This window comes from Melozone crissalis, unplaced genomic scaffold, assembly GCF_028551555.1.
Source record: "Melozone crissalis strain CALT ecotype California unplaced genomic scaffold, PUWL_Pcris_2 ptg000006l_1, whole genome shotgun sequence".
NCBI lineage: Eukaryota > Metazoa > Chordata > Aves > Passeriformes > Passerellidae > Melozone > Melozone crissalis.
The window spans coordinates 17,850,303-17,864,953 of record NW_026535784.1 but is presented as its reverse complement, the minus strand read 5'-3'; the positions used below and the strand labels follow the sequence as shown (position 1 = coordinate 17,864,953).

General features: G+C 43.1%; 1 protein-coding gene across 1 annotated transcript in view; it reads left to right on the top strand.

Moving 5' to 3' along the window:
* Positions 1-472: 472 nt before the first annotated feature.
* APBB2 (amyloid beta precursor protein binding family B member 2) overlaps positions 473-14,651 on the top strand; it is a 160,410-nt gene continuing 146,231 nt past the window's right edge. Inside the window, exon 1 of the mRNA XM_054294609.1 lies at positions 473-537. The gene's annotated coding sequence lies outside the window, so the exon portion shown is untranslated. The remainder of the gene's footprint in view (positions 538-14,651) is intronic.

Genomic DNA, 14,651 nt, shown 5'->3' with positions numbered 1-14,651 from the left:
CCTTGTCTACCTCTGTCCCTCACTATTGCCAGAGGAGCACTGGGTTACAGCAGGTGGCATTTTAGGAGAGCCATTACCACTGCCCCACCTGATATGGGCATTACCATACATGCCAAGCACGAGCCAGACCCTTCTTTATTCCCTAAGGAGGAAAAAAAAAATTTTTTTTCTTTTCCCCCAGGGGGTAGACCTGCCTCACACACAACCTCTTCTCTTTCACAGATATACATTTGCTCTGATGTGGGCTGCTGACCCCGTCGGGCCAGGCCGGGCCGGGCCGGGCCGGGTCAGGCCCAGCGGGCGCTCTGCCGCCATGGCGCCGCGGCCATCTCCCCTGGCCCCGCCCGGCGCCACCCTGCGGGCCGCGGCTCTGGGCGGCGGCCGGGGCGGAGGGAGAGGAGGGGCGGTGGCGGCCGGCGGCCGGAATCGTTTCCTGGGTAAGCGCAGCGGGCTGGGAAGCGTTTCCGGAAGGCTGGCCGCATCCCGCAGCGGCTTCGGGCGCCTCCGGGGCGGGCGGCGGAGCGGCGCGGCGGGCAGGTGCGTTCCGCGGCGGGCGGCGGGAGGGCACGGCAGGGCAAGGCACGGCAGGGTAGGGCACGGCAGGGTAGGGCACGGCAGGGCAGGGCACGGCAGGGCAGCGCGTCCCGTTCCGCGGCAGAGCCCCGGTGCGCGGTCGCCCGTGGTGCCGCCGCTCCGCCCGGCCCGCTGCCGGTGGGACCGGGCAGGAGGCCGGGGGAGGGTCCCGCCGCCCTTGCTCGGGGCCATTGCGGCGCATCCCGGTCTCGGGGGTGCGGGACCGAGGCCGGCCTGCGGTCCGCTGCCTTTCCCCGGTGTGCAGGAGCGCTGCCGCCGCCGCTGCTGCTGCAGAGCGCTGGCCGAGCCTGCGGCGAGCGTGGGCTCTGCTCCCGCGGGCGGCGAATAGCAGCGGCAGCTGGTCTTCGTCTGCCGCTTCTGGTGCGGTAAATGGTAAAATGGTAAAAGTGCCTGTAGTAGGTTTGTTTTGTTTTGTATTGTTTTTTGGTTTTGGGTTGGTTTTTTTTGTTTCTTTTTTTTTTTGTTTTAATTAGTAGAGTGAGCAGGTTGAGCTCTGTGACTAAATCGTACTCGAGGGTTACGCGCGGGGCTGCAAATGGGAAAAATCCGGTCCTCGGAACAAAACGTGGGACCCCATGAATCCGTCTTGGAAGTTGTCAGGAATTTGCTTGGGTCCCAAGGCAGCAACGGAGCTACTTTTCGTTGCGGCTAGAGAGGCAGATAAAATGGAAAGTGTAACGGTTTGTATTTGTACTTCATTGCTTTGCCTGCTTGTTTGCAATGCTTTGTAATTCTTGGCTGGGCTCCTGCTTGCCGGAGAGGGTAAGTGTACTTCTGGGCTTTAAACACAAAATAACAAAACCAAGGAAAAAACCCAACTCTGCAGCGCTGGTGCGTTGCTGGGCTTTGTGTGCTGTGGATGCTGCTGGTGGCTGTACGTGGTACATGGTACCTGCAGTCAGTTGTTTGGGGTAACAGTGTGTGCTGCAAGTTTCAGTGCTTCCCCAAGATCTGCTGGGGTGCCCCAGGAGCCGAGCTATGGTTGCCGCTGAGCTGCTGCAGGTTTGCTGTGTCCTCTGGCTCGGAGGTGTGCTCCTGCAGTTTGTTCTAGATCCTACATGTCATGCTCTGGTATTTTCTGAACGCCTGAATGAGTTGTCTGTCTTGTGTTTAAAACTGTTTTCTGCTGGCATAATTGCATTTAGTTAAAATAAGAGTGCAGATGTCCTAGCACTTAAAGGAAGAGACATCCTCTTACGGTGACCTTGGGACAAAATCTTGGCTGATTAATTTCCTTGTCTGGAACAGTCATGCGGAGTGAGGATATTTTTGTTCTTCCTTTACAGCAGTGAGTGTGATGAAATACTTTTTGGCTTGTATTTTTTGGGGTCTTTTGTCAGCTGAGGGAATCAAGGTCTGGAGAAGACTCTTTGGGATGAAGAGTAATTTTTGCCCATGTTATGAAGAAAACATAACTGTTGTAACAAGGAGGAAGATTCTTGGCTCTGAAGCAGTACGAGTGAATGTGCCTTTCCCAGCAAGAGTCATCTAAATAGTAGATTACAACTGTGGGAATCATTTGCTAGGAGAGGAAATGCATTACTTGGAAACCTGGATTATTCTTTTCGTTTTCAGTTCTGCAGCTAAGCTGGAAACCAGTGACAAAATTGGTCATTTTTGGTATGGTGTTGAGTAGTCTTTGCTGTGGTGCCATTGTTCTGGAGGGATGGAATTTTCCTTAGGAAATGCCTGAGGAGCATAGAAAGGGCTGCTGCAGGATTTGAGCTGAAGAGAGTGGTGGCTTCAGGAGCTTAAGGGGGAATTTGAGTACTTGAGATTGCCTGCTGTAAGGATTTTTTAGCAGAGGTTGTGAAAAACTGAAGTGAATCCTGGTAATGGTGAGCCACTGACTGATTACATCTCTGTCAGATAGCAAGCTTTGACACAGGATGTGTAGTCAGACTTGAACAAATCATCCACACTGAAAACAAACTATCCTGTACATCCCTTTCTAGTGGGATACAAAGTCCTGCCTTTGTACCCTGCTGTGAGCAAGGAGCTCCATTACTGGGAGGAGAGCAGTAGAGCCAGGGATGTGCTGGCTGATCCCTGACCAAGTTGCTGCTGTGGAGAAAGTGAAGGTGATGGTGGAGGATGTCAGGCCAGGACACATCAGGAGCAGTGGTGAAAGGGGTGTGAGCTGTGTGAGTGCCACGGGCACTTCTCTCACCTGTGCTGCAGGTGGGACAGTGCAGACTGAGGCTGGAGGACAGCAGTGTCAATTATTTCAGAGAAGACACAGAAAGCCTGGCTTGTTTAGCCTAGCAAATAAGATGGAATATGATTGCAGTCTGTAAGTACAGCTGGGGTATAAATACTACAAAGGAAGAGAGGAGCTATTTAAGCTAAAGAACAATGTTGGCATGAGAGGAAATGGATATAAACTGGCAGGAATAAACTTAAGCTGAAATGTACACAGTTTCTTCCTAAATGGGCTCAGGTTCCAGAACAACCTTAAAATGGGATAAATGGAGTAAACCCCTTAACTGGCTCTTGAGGATATGTTGAGGAAGCCTGTATTGTATGCTTGTCTGTGGCAGTAGGAGAGAAGGCTTGGTAACTCAGGAAAAGCTTTTCTGTATGTCTGAGTTAACTTTATTTTGTGTGTTAGTGTTTCTTATTTTTAAATTCTGACTCTACAAAACTGGTATAAAAATGCCTGCTTTACAGCTTGTATTGCTACATGGTTGCAATGTGCTTAGTGACTGCTTTCTGAAATGTTTTGCTTATTAGGTTTTTTTCCCCCTCTAGAATAATGTGTTGTCTAACAACTGCATCTAATTGTGTGGAAAATCCTTTTCCCTAAAGTACCAGCTGTGCAAAAGGAAACTATGTGTTTGTATATATGAGCTGCTTGAGCTTATTAACTTTCAGGTTAAAAAATGAACTGCAGCAATTCTGCCCCCCCTCATATGTAAGTAATTCATAAATCCTCTCAAAAAGCAGTTCTTGGGGGGGGTGTACAGTAGGCCCGGATAATGTGAAATGAGACCAGTTCTCCAAGGTATGCTGTGACTGGAAGACCATAATTAAATGAAGTTAAAACAAATTTGAAAACAAGTCTAGTGGAGCTAGTTGTGCATGGGATTTGTCTCATTTGTTGTTCTGCAGAATAGTGGAGTTATTGGCATGGTGGTTGCAGTAGTTGAACTTGTATGAGGTCTGTAGTTGGTTTGAAAAATATTGTGTGTCCAACAAGGAATGCAACCAGCTGCATATGCTGTGTAATGGTTACTGTGACTGTCAGCAGAGCCTGGCTGCTTCTCATGGTGATCAGTATCCCAGCACCTCTGTGCCTGTTTCCTTGTCCCATTATGCTTTGGACAGAGCACTGATCTATGCTGTCCCCAGAGATTTAAGGAGCAGAGGGTGTTTTTGGAATGCTCTGTGTGGTGTCCTGCTTTAATTGCCCAATTCTTTTTACCCTTCAGCCTGCTTCCCTTGTAATCTGTTGTCTTCTGCAACCTTTTTTCTTTCTTCCCCTTTTTTTTTTTTAATTATTTTTATTTTTTTTGGTCACCATGAGATGTCAAAGGAAAAATAAGAACAAGATGCCCTCCTCTGTAGATACTCTCTGAAGCTCTGGCTGTTCTCAGCTTGTTGTTACCAGAGTTGGATGCATGCTTTCCCTTCAAAACATTTGGTGGTTTTTGGTTCCAAATGCCTGTCTGGGCTGTCTGCAGCCTCCTGGGACCTTGTTGCAGCCTCTATGGCCTTCAGCCAGGAGTGCTGCTTGTCTGTAGGCCTGATGCTGGCTGGGAAAAGAATTCCTGATTTCTGCTTAGCTTCCCCTGGATCCCTGCTGAAATTGTCTCTTTTACCACTTTCCATTCACCTGCAAGGGGTGTTACATATAGGAGGCTGTAGAGTTCTGGCAGGAGAATTTGAGGGAATTGCTGTGGTGTGGAGGGTGCCTTGGGATTGCTGGGGTGCCCTGGGATTGCTGATGCCCACTGGTTTATCTGTGCCTCATCTGGGAGATCCTGGTTGCTGAAGTTTGTTGCCAAGGATGTAAGAGCAGACCCTGCAGCAAGACTATGGGAAATGAATGTAGGGGTCTGCCCTGACAAAGACAGCGGGCACTTGGCCTCCATCACTCTCAGGATAGTGAGTTAACCTTGTTAAAGAAAGTGGATTTCTTTATGCCTTAAAAAGATAGTACTCGATTTAGCTGGAGATCTAAGGTCAGCCTCAAAGTTCTGTCTCCCAATGTTAAAACCATTTTCTTTCTTTAACTGCAACATGCTGAGCTTCAGTCTCCCCTGAAAATGTGATATTTGTTTGGGTAGGTGTTTAGATCATGACTTCTACTGCTGAACAAACCCTGCATCTGAGTGTAACACTGATTAGTGCATTTTTAAAGTGGTCTGCATGCCAATTAGGATGATTAACTAGATGCAAATATGTGCCTTTATCAGTAGTCTTTGCTGCATTTGATACTGAGCACTGATCTCAGATGAATGAAGTCAGACACGGTTCAGTCTAGGAATTCATGAATGTAAACTACTAGCTTGAGTAGTAGTGCATTGAAAGTAATATGTGACAGAGGGAGGTTTCCTAGAAAATAAAACATGCAAATTTTTCTTCTGATCCCAGTCCCAGATAGCCAGTGTCTGTAATTCTGGTTTATTTTAACTTATGAATAGTGCTATGGCTGTAAAGTACTTTAAGCAAACTCCTGGCAGACTTATATTTGACAGTTTAATCTGTCTGACTTCACAATTTAAAACCTCCACTAAAATCTCAATGGTGTCCTCCTGTAGCTATGCCAAAATGGAGTTATAACCCTGTGATTTATTACTGTTGGGCTGTTCTTATTTTCTGGAGAAGACTTAAGGGGAATCTTTGTTTCCTTTGTCTTCCTTGCTGGATTACATTGCAATCCAGATAATATATGCTGTCAGACAAAGTATCAGTTCTGTCTGCCTTTGGGAAAACCCTCCTGGAAGCACTAGTCATGCTTCACTATGATATGTTTTTAAGCAATTTTGCAATGTGTTTAGTTGCTTTGTTGGAGGTTTGTTTTTCTTTGCCTTTAGTGCAAGTGCAATTTAATTTTCAAAGGCACCAAAAGGAACATTTCTAAAGTACTTCTGCAGATTTCAAGTGTAGATGATGTGTTTAAAAATACCATTTGGATTTGATGTTGGTGTTAAAATATGTTTAATATGTTTAAAAAAGTCAGTCACAACTGACTTTTTCCTTATGTCCATTAATTGGTTATGGAGGGAGGTTTCCCAATGTAATTACTGTGTGTGAAGGGCAGATTCCAGAGAAAAGGAAATTGACAGGCCTTAATGTCCCTTACCTTTACGAATTAACTTGTTTTAACAGAAGAAGCTTCCATAAGCTTTATATGTTTTGTTGTTGTTGTCTGTTGTAGAAATGTATCTTTGCAGTGTTCTCAGGATAGTTACTAAATGGCAGTCATTAGTGTGACTAATATTGCCACAAGTTTGTTAAGACTTTCTTAGAAACCTTGTAAATATAATTTCTTAGATGAATTGAAGGGAGATGCTGCAGGGTTCCTACAAGGCAGAATTCAGCAAATGAGAAGCTTGACATTAAATATTTTGTGTATCTAATATAGAATTTCTTTTACCCCAGCTGCTGCTTCCACTTCATAAGGAAGTGTAAGCAGTAGTTTGGGTAAATATGGCAACTAATTCATTGCTCTTGTGTTTGCACTTGCCTTGTTAATTCTATTTGCAAAGAGGTTTATTGTTAGGAGGAGATATTTCTTAGCAAGGTGTTGAATTGTGTAGCTATGGAGAAAGCTGTACAGAGAACCACCATGAAACATGAAAGGGAACTGCAAGGAAGAGAAATGAGGAGGAATTCTCTCCCATGGAGAACTTGGCACTTGACAGATCAAATTGGGATTTAAATGTGACATAATGGAAAGAAAGTTTAATTACATTGTGTAAATGAGGTGAAGATACATAGGAATCTGTATAAAATAAATCTATGAACTTACAGCAAGATTCATTTGGAAGTAAATACAGGAGGCAGCCTGGGTGTTTGGGATGCACATGGCATTAAGAAAACCTTCAGCACTATGTGGTGATCTTGTCTCCTTGGCACCCTGCATGCCTCTGTGTGAGCAGGAGAGGCAGATCTCCATGGTATTTTGTTGATGGGGTTTTTTTGTGTTTTTTTTTTTCCTGATACCCATGTGGGTGTAAAACCTTTGAGGAATGTGAGATCTCACCAGGTCAGGCACTCTGGTGGAGTGGCAGGTTGAGAAATATTTTTCTCATATTTTTCTAGTCGTGTGGGAATCTGCTTGCCTTTTTCTTCTTCTTTTTTTTTCTTCTCTTCTTCTCTTTCCTTCCCTCTCTCTTTTCCCCACCATAATTCAAGAACGCAATGAAACAGCCCAGGAACCATCACTGAAGGGAATGGTTTAACACAACTGTATATGAAAAGATACATGTACTCAGACAAACAGGATTTTTAAATATTTTTTTTGAGACATTTGTCATTAATTCTCTTAAAAAGTTCTCCAATTTAGGAAAAATGTTTGGTGATGCTTGTGTATTTGAAAAGAGAAACATTAGAAAAAACCCCATATTTTTAATTATTTGAAGTTCTCTTCTTGGAAACATTTGAGATTGGACTTATTGTTAGATAACTTTGTAGGTTGTTAAGAGGACTAACAAAGGATATTGAAGTAGCACAGAATAATGATGCCTTTAAGCATGCGTTATTATTTAAGCATGTGCAAGAGCTGCTAGCAAACAATGCTCAATTATGTATCTGTTTTAACCTTATTTTTATAATCTTTGCATGCTGTTATGTCAGTGCTGACATGTGTAAACTTTTTCAGTGAAATATCCTGTATATTTCCTTTTGCAAGTACAGATTTAAACATGGGTAAAAGTTCTGTATCTGCCAGAATACAGCAAGCTTTCTGGTAGAGGCATATCAGCAGTGAGGGACTACTAATTCTTTTCTGAAAACTGATATAGATATGTCCTAATGTGATAAAAATGGTGCTGTTTGTCAGGGAAATGGCTTAAGTGTTCCCTGGGAAGTTTGTCTTTGCGGCCTAAGAGCATGTCAGTGTTGTGATGCCCTTGCACTGAAGTGTAACTCTTGATGGCAGATCAAAGAAAATTCAGGAATTCTCAGTGAGGAGTCTGTGTGGGGAAGGGAATCAAGAGGGGCAATTGGGACACTCTGAGGGATGTCAATGAGGCTTCATGCCAAAAAAATCCTGAAGTCAGGGGATCCTCAGAGCATGGTTAAAGGTTTGTTCCTCAGGCAGGAGTCAATTTCTGTTGTTTTCTATCTTGCTTTGGGCTAAAACTCAGCCAGCATATGTTGGTGTAGGGGGATACAATATAAGAAAATAAAGGTAGTATAGAAAGTAATCTTACCCCCTAAAGAGTTACATCTGAGCCAATAATTAGAGATTGGGAGCAGGCCTAACTGTAACAGATCACAGCTGTAGCCAATAAGCAGAGTGTTATAAAGGAGTGGGTTGGTGGGAGCTGGAGTTAGGTGGCTGCTGTGAGAAGAAGGAAGAGTCAGTGCCTGGAGGAGCTGCCTATGAGAAACACCAAGGAGGTATGAAACTCTAGCAGTGTGGAACCTTTGCAGTATAATGACAATAGAACCTTTGTAATGTAGTGACAACATGTTGGTTCTGAAATTCGGTCTCCATGCTGTGCTTTGGCCAGCTGGTGTGTAGGAACACATGCAATGATATGATAGGATTTTGCTTGTATTTAGGCAGAAAACAGGGGGATCCCTCAGTGCTTCCCTGGTCCAACCAGCAAGTCAGGGGGTGATGTTTGTTCTCCCCCCTTTCCATGTGTGTGCACACATGACAGGCAGGGTATGGCAAGGTACATCCCTAAATTTGCTGTTTCCCTGGTAGCAGAGGCTCTGGTGACCCTTGTAGGCTCAGAGATGTGGCAGCTGAGAGCTGTCACTGTGCTTGCCTTACAGTAACCTCGAGGCTGCGCTGAGCAGTGCACCCTGCCCGTGTGGAGAGGCCCAGGAGCTGGTGGCTGGCTGCCTGCCATCCTGCAGCACACAGCCTGCCTCTGCTGCTGCCAAACCAGCAGGTAGGAGTGCTGGCTGGGCGGAAAGCATTCTGTGGGATTTATCCAAAATAAATATCTAATTTTGCATGGGTGAGGCTGAAATTCTTCAGCTGCACCTCCTGCTAGAGCAGAAGAGAAACCCTCCTTTTTGTCTCAAAGCTTTTCTAAGCTTCTGTGCATATGCAAGGTAAAGCTATTATTTTCCTAAATTTCAAGTTTGGGTCCTCCTTCCTTGAGTTGTGATGGATGTCTAGATCTGTACTGCTTTGATAACCTGTTTGAAGGCACATAACCCAAACTTCTGTGAACCTCCCCCAAAAGGCTCACAATTGAGGCATTTAGCTGAATTTTTGCTTCTGCTCTGTGCTTCTATATAGTCCTTGAAGTGTAAATATAGAGCTGGAAAAAATAGCACTTGATCTGGTATCCCAGCTTGCACTAGGAATTAAATGAGGAAATATGAGCTTCTGCTATAAATCAGAAATTTGAGTTTCTTAATATTTGGCCTGATAAATCCTTTTACTCCTCGAAAGCTGTTAAGGTTCATGTGTGTAAGTCCTAAGGTTGATTTAAATCTGTGGGTTAAATAACACATATGCAAAGGTTTAAAATAAGGCTGTCAGCCCACACAGCACGCTGGCTGTAAAACCAAGACTGGACAGCGTGGGGCTGATTCAGGATGTGCTGATCTGACTTCCAACCTAGCTGGTGTTGAGCTTTAGCTTCTGCTGCCTATACTGCCTTTGCTGCAGTACAGGGATGGAAAATTCACAGGCTGCTGATGTTTACTCTGAGAGAACTAATGACACTAGAACAGAGGGTGGGTACTTTTGGCACAGTGTCACCAGGCTGTCCTAGAGAGCTCTCCCATGGCACGCAGTGTGAGCGTGTCCAGAGTTCTCCTGGAGCACTCTCTCTTGGCACACAGTGTGAACCTGTCCTGAGTTGTCCCTGTGGCTGAGTGCAAATACTTGACAACTTCCTCAGGCAGACGGTGTCCAAGCAGGGAGCTGGGCTTTCCCCATTCTGGGCTTGTTCTTTGAGCTGAGGTTGCAAGCAAACATTTTAAGCATGGGTAGATGCAGTGTGCTGTTATGGCAGGATTTGTTATCCTCCTTGCACAAGGTGAGCTTGAAAGGAGGTATTGAAATTCTAGATCCTTGATGGTAGAGGATGAAACTGAATTTGAATAGATTTTAAACTGACAGAGGAGGTGCTCTAAGGGGCGTGACGCACATACCCTACAATTCCAAAAAGAAGGTACTGGTGCTCCCAAAGGCTGGCTCAGGAAAGGCACCTGCCAGAGGACTCAGGTGGAGGCAGGAGCTAGTACATAAAGAGTAATCTTAATTACACAGAGGAGCTAGATGATGAGATTTGCTGCAAAATGCAACAGTAAAATAAGCCTAAGTCACTTGCACAAAGTTAGACACCAACCTGGGTATAAGACTCTTCTGTGGAGCAGTGGGGAGGCGTAGTCTGTGCAAAGTACAAATAAATGCATTTAAAAATGTTTTCTAGGTTTCTTTCTTTCCTCTCCTTGTCTGTTTCAAGGACAGGCCAGGGTTTATCCTGTAAGATTCTAAGTAACCAAATTTGCAAATAATTGTGTTTTGTTTTGTAGAAACTGACGTTTACATATAGGAGTTTCACATACAAGCTATCTTCCTTTGCATTTTCTTGGCTATTCCTAATGTAGTAGTGTCTGTGGCTTTTATTATCTCTAATTCAGAAGCATAAGCTACCTAAAGTGCTTTCACAGCACAACAGAGAGTTTTAATAGGCCATGAGAGACCCTGTGCAAAGCTTGTCAAGTAGCCACAGCTGGTTGGTAAAAGTGGGTGATTAAAAACCAGTGTTTTCCAAAGGCTTGTAAGCTGAGTGTGACAGGCTCATTGATTAGCCATGTTTCTACCTCTCTCAGAAGCTGTGGGTGAAAGAACTTTTTCTTTGAAACAGGGCAGTGCGCACAGGAATACTTGTGGAGGCTAATACTTTGTTACCTCAGATGGTATCTGCACAGCATACAGGAAATTGTAGTAAAATTATTGGTACTTTTCAAATGGGTGTTTTCGAGGTTTTTCGCCATAACTAGAAAGCAACAGAATATCTTAAACTTGATAAAATGTTTCAGTTTGAAGCACTAGGCTTTTGTGTGTGAAGACCTCATCACAATTTAACAAGGTGCATTGGTATTGCTGAGTGTTGGCTGAGGCAGAGCACACAGAGGCAAAGCACTGTAGTGAAATAACAGTATGGGTTGGATACACTCTGATGGGGAGCAAGTATTGAAAAAAAAGTCTCTCTCTAGTCCTGTTATCTTAAGGGTCACCAGGGATGGCTTCAGAAACTGAGCTTACTTTAGAACAGTAGCTTATTGTCAGAATCAAGATCATGAAATTCACTTCTTGCTTCCAAAGGGAAGTAGTGCTAGGAGGCTTTTACATGCTCGTTTCACTCGTTTACTCCATGCTTTTTCATGGTATAAAAATATCTGTGTTTAAAACAACCTTTTTCTTAAAACAATTCTCTTTGAAGAGAAAAGCAAAGTGCTTTTCAAATTAGGTGCTCTGAGCACAAAGTTAAGAAATAGCATGCCAATGGGAATTTTTAGATCTGCTGGTTTTCCTGTTGTCACATGGATTTCACCACATTAATACAACTTCTGATAATTGCACCCTTGACCCAGTTACTGTTTTTATGCTTTCCTTTCCACATCGAGTCAGGCAAGCATAAACGTTTAATGTATATTAGAAATGAAAAGTTTTGTCTTCAGGAATGAATCACACTAGAAGGGGAGGAGGGAGAACAGCAAGTCTTTTTTTCTTTTAGAATGTGGGGTTTTCTTCCCCACATTCTAAAAGAAATTGTTAGGTAGATGCTGTGCTTAGGTGCCACCACACCAATGGGATTTCTCCCTAAATACTGGTTAGGGTAGATGAATTTCTTGAACTGTATTAATTTTTTGAGCTGAAAACTTTGTATGCAGGTTGCATGTCACCAGTGACTGTGTTGCCAAACAAGGTCTATTGATGCCACCACTCAGGCAAGTGGCATATTTTGGACTTTTACTCCTGTGAGATGGTAATTGACTGCTGGTGCATATTATAAGAAGGCATTGAGAAAAAGTAAAGGTGCTTTTTAAAAGAGGGAGTAATTACCACAATAATTTTCTGTGTAGGGACATTGGTAATTTAAAAGAAGTGAGTCAATTCTTTTTTTTTTTTATTCCTGAGGATAAAAATAGGAGCTAGAAGTGATGATGGTATACTAGACACTTTGAGATTGCTTTTATCACAGATTATCTGTTTTCCTGAATATTCACAGGTAATCATTTTCACTTAGTTTCTTCTGTCTTTGTCTAGAGGAAGCAAATCTTGCTTTTAGCCTCCATTCTGGTTTTGTCTAAATCATTCACTGCTCTTCTGTTTCATTAAGCTGCAGCCAACCATCAGATGTGGGGTCATATTATTATGGAACTCTGGTGCTTCAATTACCTGCGTGCCGCATTTTCAGTGCTGTAAAAGAGAGATTACACACTGCCCATGCATCCAGGCAGGCAGTGACAATAGTACTGGGGTGTTTTTCTCTGAATTTTTGAGTGATTGTTATTTAGGCTGTCATGTGTATGTAACCTTTAGCATACAGACTATAAATTGCTGATCCAACTAAACTTAGAATATGAAAGCAGTAGAGCTTTACTCCAATGAATTAATGATCATGCTCTCAGGTATCAAAATTGGTTGAAATTTGGTGGCTTAATTTCACATCAGTGACCCCTTTGTACAAACACGTACTTGTTATCTCAGTGCAGCAGTGTGGGATTTCTGAGGAGGAGCACTGCAAGCTGCCAGCTGAGCTGGAAGGTCTCATGAGTCTCTTCCCCAGCATGGAGTGACTTAACACCTCTCAAGGCCTGTGACACAATTGTTCTTGTCTGCAATTAGCTGCTTGACTAATTCCCAGTGTTGGTGGTTACAGAGATAGCATTGCTGTTGCTCTATACTAGGTATTTTGTCAAGAACAGAAATTTATAGGTATATTTTGTTGCAAAAAATGTTTATTTCCCTGAGATGACTTTTCTTGTTGGGAGGGAAAACACAAACTTTGAATTTCTCCTTCTCAGCAGACTGCTGCTGCTTGGAGTAAGTGAAACAGAAGCTGTAGGAAAAGCTGTTATTTTCTTGGGTGCCTAACCATGTTTTTTATTTTTCATATAGAATCATAGAATGGTTTGGGTTGGAAGGGACCTCAGAACTCTTGTTCTAACCCCCCTGCCATGGGCAGGGACACCTTTCACTAGAGCAGGTTGCTCAAAGCCCCATCTAACCCGGCCTTGAACACCTCCCCAGGGACTGAGCATTCACAGCTTCTCTGGGCAATCCGTTCCAGTTCCTCACCACCCTCACAATAGAGAATTTCTTCCTAATATCTACCCTAAACCTGCTCTCTTTAGGTTTGAAGCCATTTCCCTTTTCCTGTGATAATATAATTTTTCTCCTCTTTCACAGAGTCTTCAAGAAAGATGAACTGCATGGGGTTTGGGGTGGGTTTTTTATTAAACCTCTACTCTGAGCAATAAAGTATTGTGTTTTCATTCTTTGCATATTTCTTGATTTGGTTAAAATAGAATATAAACATGTGTGAAAGTTATTTATTTTCCAAAGTGGCAACAGCCCCTGGTGTGTTTGAAGCACAGTGTGTGTTTACAGAAGAAATAGTCAGACTGTTAAATTTTAAAACATATATTAAAGGAAAGAATCGTTAAAGCCATCTATGGAAAAGTGGACAAAATGCAACATAAATTAATCTGTTGCTGGAGTGTGTCAGAGTAAATGACCCTTTATTTTCTTTTTCCTACCTTAAGATATTAGTCGGGATAAATATTTTTATTTCATCTGGTCTTTAATAAAACATTTGTTATGGCAGTCCTTTGAGTTACAAAGCAGTAAATGGGAAACAATAGAAGAGCAAAGGAGATGACTAGATTGAAGAGGACTAGGGGTGAGATGTTGCCAAAAAAGTTGTCAGCCAGAAGTTAGGAGTGCTCAAAAGGTGCATTAATCTTGCTGGTGCTAAATAAGATGTTGCAGGTGTATACAGGTAGACTAAACCCTTATACAAAAGTCGAGCCATTATACAGTATAATGTAGAGTTCTTCTCTAGGAAGAAATTAATAATTTAAATAATGAGAACTGAGAAAGGTAATTTCTGTAAGAAGACTCCCTGTTCTGAACAAAAGCATTGGCTTTACCCCACACAGTACTCAACATTTTGGGGGGACACACTTTGGGATTTCTTGTCCCTTGCTTTATCTGGTCTTTTCCTGCCCTGATGTTTTTGATCTCCCCTCTTCTTTCTGAAGTTGTGCAGTGCTCTTTGTGCTTATAGCTCTGGAAAAGCTAATTGAAACAAGATTTTGCTAATTGTCTTTGGAAGTGGCACAAAGAATGACTGGATGGGCTTGCTCAGTCTGGGAAAAGGGAGTAGTGCTCTATAGTTCCTGGCTTTGAACTGCTTGTGGCTATATGGTTTCCCAAACTGTGGTGGCAGCTTCCTATTTGGCTGCTTGGAGGTGAATTCCAAAAGCTTCAGCAGAGTTTGGTGTTTCTTGCTGCAAGAGCTTTGGCAAGGATTGCACTGCATACATAACTATAATAACTGTGTTAAATACAGAAGTTTGTATAATACATTAGTATTTATTAAATACTATCATTATCTGAATTTATAAGGTTCAATTTATAAAGTTGAGTTGTGTGTGACCTGGAACTCCCCAGGTTTAGGGCTTAGTTTATATTTAGAGTTGCCTGTCTTAAAAGTACCAAAGGACATCTCCTCTCCTTGATGTTTTTAAGTGTCAGCGTAGCATTATGGTGTATAAGTGATTTGTATCTTTGAACACAGTGCTGGAGAAGGATGGGCCGTCCTTCTGGGACTAGGAGCAATGCTAGGATTTCCCTGCTCTCAGCTTTCCCCACTTCATGGTATGTAAGTTATGGGCTG